Source organism: Poeciliopsis prolifica, unplaced genomic scaffold, assembly GCF_027474105.1.
Source record: "Poeciliopsis prolifica strain line A6 unplaced genomic scaffold, Auburn_PproV2 SCAFFOLD005, whole genome shotgun sequence".
NCBI lineage: Eukaryota > Metazoa > Chordata > Actinopteri > Cyprinodontiformes > Poeciliidae > Poeciliopsis > Poeciliopsis prolifica.
In genome coordinates, this window is record NW_026562380.1 from 18407588 (window position 1) to 18413098 (window position 5511).

General features: G+C 42.4%; 1 long non-coding RNA gene across 1 annotated transcript; it reads left to right on the forward strand.

The window, feature by feature from the left end:
* Positions 1-355: 355 nt before the first annotated feature.
* On the forward strand, positions 356-1993 carry LOC129359965 (uncharacterized). Its single transcript, XR_008605972.1, has 3 exons — positions 356-415; positions 1817-1879; positions 1961-1993. It is a non-coding gene; the product is annotated as an uncharacterized LOC129359965 (long non-coding RNA).
* The last annotated feature ends 3518 nt before the right edge of the window (positions 1994-5511 follow it).

Sequence of the window (5511 nt, forward strand, 5' to 3'; positions counted from 1 at the left end):
GATAGACTTCCCTTCCAGGAAGAGTGGCCGGATGATTTTAATTCATTTCTCTTTAATCCTTCTCCGGCTGGAGAAGGATTGCCCTCAGAGGAACGTCTTTCCTCTTCCTCTGAGCAACAGTGGAACGATGACTATGACGTCATCGACGCATATCTTTTCAGGCCTTCCCAACCTGCAAAGAAAAACAGATGATTTTAGTGACGAAGAGTCTGGAGAATGGACGGATTCCTCCTGTGAATCGTCCTCAACAGAGCCAGTCAGCCCAAGCTCAAGTATGGAGATACCGATTTTTGATTCTTCAACATCTGATTCCTCGGAAGAGATAATTTGGACTCCGCCTCCCAAGAAGAGAGCCAAACACCTGCTCCATCAAAAAGAATGGAACACCGGTCTCGGAGAGAGACCAAAGTGAAGAGTAAGCGATTTTCTAATATTCTACGATCCCTGGGTAAGATTCGTTTTCGAAAAATTTCACCAAGACGAATAAAAAAACATCTTAGTGAAAAGAAGAAAGTCAAATTTGAAGCTGATACTGAAAAGGGTTGCTGTTGCTTATGTTGAGTGATAGCCTGATTAGATCAGCCTGCTTTTTAGTTTGTCTAGGGCTTTGAGCCACCATGATATGGATGGACATGTTAATGGACAGTGGAAAAAACTTGCGGAAAGTGTAAGAGAGCGTAATTACCCATTTTCTTTAGTTTATCACGGGGGTATCAGCTTGTTGCAAACCTTGAAGGATCTTAGCTTCCTCCAGTCTGCTTGGTCCCTTTTTATAGACGCTTCACTGTCCAGTCTGTTGTCCAGATGAACACCAAGGTGTTTAAAGTCTTCTCCCATGATGGAAATTTCACAATCCACCAAATCGTTCATAAATTAAGGAAACTGATTTGCTATGACAGCAGAAAGAGGTCTTGGGTTTGAATCCTGGCCTGGGTTCTTTATGCAAGAGGTTTGCTTGTTCTCCATGAGCATGACTGGGTTCTCTCCGGGTACTCCGGCTTCCTCCCACAGAACAAAAAGATTTTATGTACATTAGATAAAAAGTGCGTACATTGGGTTTTGCCTTTGTGATTTCTGGGCTGTTCTCATTCTGTCTGAAGTGTCACTTTGTGTCCGATGAGTAAAACTTCAATCCAGCAGAGTGTACCAGTTAGTAAATGATTGCAAACACACATCAAATTTGCCATTTCCTGAAAGAAATGTCTCAGACAAATTGTTTAATCCGCTGTACTTTCTGCTTTAATACAAAGTTATGTGACATTTTTCATCAATGTTAATAACTCTTTGTGAAATAGCTGAAGTTTTACATCTTTTCCTGACAGAAAGGCACTAAAAACCTATGATATAAACATAAATGTCCCATAAGTAGGAAATAAATAAAAATACATCCTAATTTGGATTGTTTCTGAGTAATTATCACGGGGTAATAAATCATTAAATCTGACAGATTTAATTGTGTCTCTGTTGTGTTCTAGTCTGAATAGTTTAAAGAACTGCTTTCAGTGCATGTCATGATGGGTGTAAATATTTTCAAGCCCACCTGCAGAACACCACACAGGAGATGATGTGAAATAAAAGAGAAGTTTATTGAAAAACACTGCTGGTTGGTTTAGAGGGCTCGGGTCTGGTCCTGGGAGGGAGGCAGGTTCAGAAAACGAACAGTTCACTAGAGGGTCAGAGTCGGATGGTGAGTTCAGGTTTGTGGGAAATGGCAACGTGGTGAGTGAATGGCCAGATCTTACTTGTAGACGGCAGGTAGGAGATGAGAGAGAGGCTGACTGCAATGTCCGAGGTCTTCTGTTCTTTGTGGGTCCAGGTGATCGTGATGGCTGTCGGTAAGACTCCAGGAGGTAACGGGAGCACGCCGGAGGGCGGACAGGTAGGCTCTTTCAGAATGGAAGAGATTTAGCCACAATGATTTTCCTTCTATCTTTTGGAGCTGGATCTTTAATCACCACAGGAGTGAGAAAAGTTTCAACAAACTACTGCTGGAGAATGGACGGAGTCCCCCAGTGAATCTTCCTCTACACGTGAGCGTGTTAGCAGTAGTTCGAGTATGGAGATACCAATTTTTGATTCCTTGACTTTTGATTCTTCGGAAGAGACAATATAGTCAAACGACGACAAAGAAGAGGAGAAAGCAGAGGGTAAAGCCAAAACATCTGCTCCATCAAAAAGATTAGAAAACCGGTCTCAGAAAGAGACCAAAGTCCAGGAGAAGGGTTCTTCTAATGATCCCTGGCTAGGAAACGTTTCAGAAAACTTTCACCAAGACCAATGAAAAAGATCTTGGTGAAAAGAAGAAAGTTAGATTCAAAACTGATGCTGAAAAGGGTTGCTGTCGATTATCTTGAGTGACAGCATGTAACTCTGCCTGATTTTTAGTTATCCAGAGATCTTAGTCACCATGATATGGATGAACATGTTAATGGACAGTGAAAAAACTTGCATTTTCTTCAGCTTTTCTAGAAAGAAAGGATTCCTTCAGTCTTTCTCAAGAAGAATCTTTCTCGAGTCTGGAGATCCCTATATTTGAAAGCACAACGTTCAGTTCTACTTCTATGGAAGAGACTACTTCGTTCAAAGTTCTCAATGAACAAACTTCCCCGGTTGTGGAGGTTTCTGGTGAAAAGAAGAGAGTTACGTTCAGAAGTGATGCTGAAAAGTGTTGCTGTTGGTTCATTTGACCAACAACAACACTGGGCATGATTTTTAGCATGCCCAGAGATCTTAGTCATGGTGATATGGATGGAAAATTCCTGAAGAAATTTAACCGGGGCCAGCCAACGTGTGCCCGTCGGTGTGGACCCAGCATTCTGATGCTAAACATTAGCATCAATGCTTTGCTAAAAAATGACACAGTTATCACCAAGTGGAGAATCACAAGAATGTTCACAACCTTCACAATTTTACTTTAACAATGATTTAAAAACAATTGCACTGCACTTCTAGCTGCCGTATTGAGATAGGATTAGGGCTTAAATGATTCCTCGAGTGATTTGTGTACCTCCATTATTAAAATTCCTCGTTCCTTTACGTTTTATTTTTTAATGCACCCTGTTTCGGCTGGGTTGTTATTTGCTTTGAGCAGCGCTCTCACTTCCGCCTGAGTCGTTGACGAAAGCTAACTGCTAGCAGCATAAGGTCCATTGTTCAAGTTTGGCCTGGGAGGATTAATGTCCGGGTTTTTGTCGTTTCTTGGGGCCCAATGAGCATCCTTAATGACAGGAGCGATGCTTGGAGTACGGCAGCTTTTCTCTTCCCGGAGCTGCTGGTTCGACCAGCATGGCGAGATTATTTATACAGGTGAACAGATAGACGGAGGGCGGCTGTGCTTCAGATGCATAGCTTTAAGGATGAATCGGAAAATTTTCATATCATCCACGACCAGGTATGTGACATACCTGGTAGAAATCTTTATCTGATTTTTGACATAAAGTCATTTTTATGCATTTGGATCACCCTACAACTTCTCTACCTCCAGAACTACAAAACCTGGAACACTTCAAAGATGGACAAGATTATAGATAGATAGATAGATAGATAGCATTTATTGTCACTTAACTGTTGGGTTTTGCAGGGGAGTGGTTTTCTTCTTCTTCACAGGGAGGCAGGCTGATGAAATCCAGCTGTTACACATCACCTCCAATTTGCAAGGTCCTTAAAGAGGAGCGGCTTCCCAGATTCAGATGCCAGATGGTTCCGCTTCTACTGTGGTACTCTGTAGCGTCAGTGATGTATTTCCAGTGTCCTCCTTTGTTTCTGACTCTTTTCAATCTACTCCTTCCTCTAGTGAACCCATGCTGAACATCCTCTGAGACAGACTCACCTGAAGAATCTGATCCTCGCGGCTCCACTGGGCCTTGCACCTGGGTACGTCACCTGCCACACAGCTGCTGCCTGTCCGCCCTCAGACTCCTGCAGGAACCCCTCCACCTGGAAACCACCCCACCACGCCAACTACTGTCACATCATCGCAGGATGAGGACACTTATCCTGCGAGGAAGAGGAAGAATTTGATTTCTTCCTCTACAATCCTTCTCTGGCTGGAGAAGAGAGCTCAGAGGAAAGACTTCCCTTCCTGGATGAGTGGGTTGATGACTCTGGTTAGAGAAGGATTGTACTCAGAGGAAAGTCTTTCCTCTGAGGAACCTTGGATTGATGTCTATGATGTTATTGACGCATATCTTTTCAGACCTTCCACACCTGCAAAGAAAACTACTCCGGCTGGAGAATTTGATTTGACAGAAGAGGAATCAGATGAAGAGACTGCTGGAGAATGGACGGATTCCTCCAGTGAATCTTCATCAAGTGAGCGTTTCAGCAGTAGTTTTGAGTATGGAAATACCAATTTTTGATTCCTCGACTTCTGATTCTTCGGAAGAGAAAATATAGTCGACAAAGAAAAGGAGAAAGCCAAAACATCTGCTCCATCAAAAAGATTAGAACACCGGTCTCAGAAAGAGAGCAGAGTCCAGGAGAAGTATTCTTCTAATGTTTCTACATTCGCTGGCTAGGAAACTTTTCAGAAAACTTTCACCAAGACCAAAAACAAAAGACTCTGGTGAAAGAAGAAAGTTAGATTTAAAACTGATGCTGAAAATGGTTGCTGTCGCTTATCTTGAGTGACAGCATGTAACTCTGCCTGATTTTTACTTTGCCCATAGATTTTAGTCACCATGTTTTTCCCTCTATCTTTTGGAGCTGGATACTTCATCAAAACAGGAGTAAGGAAAATGTTTAACAAACTACTGCTGGAGAATGGACGGATTCCTCCAGTGAATCTACCACCTACCACATCTCAGACCTAACGTCAGAGGAAATACTGCCTGACCACAATAAGGTTCCCCGTGTCACTGATCTAACCTCTAATGACGACAAAGAAGAGGACAAAGCTTCAACTTCTGCTCCATCAAAAACATTAGAACACCGGTCTCAGAAAGAGAGCAAAGTCCAGGGGAAGGGTTCCTCTAATGTTCTCAAAGGAAAAACTTTGCTGAAGAACTGGAGAATGGACAGATTCCTCATATGTATCTTCCTCGTCAACAGAGCCTGTTAGCCCGAGCTCAAGTATGTCATAGATCAAAGAACTTCTGAGGCTATAAAAACTTGCATGTCAAAACCTGAGGTTTCAGTTGCAGTTCTGTTTAACAATGTCTTTCAAAACGAATGCAATTGGGTTGACTCCGGTTGGAGAAGGATTGTACTCAGAGGAAAGTGTTTCCTCTGAGGAACCTTGGATCTATGATGTTATTCTATGAAGTCTTTCCACTGGGTACAATTGATGATTGTGACGTTTTTAATGCATTTCTTTTCATTGTACAAATCTATAAAGTAATAAAGAAAAACAGAAAACAATTACCCTTATTGTGTGACAGCAGGGACAGCTGTCACATCATCGCAGGATGAGGACACTTATCCTGCGAGGAAGAGGAAGAATTTGATTTCTTCCTCTACAATCCTTCTCTGGCTGGAGAAGAGAGCTCAGAGGAAAGACTTCCCTTCCTGGAT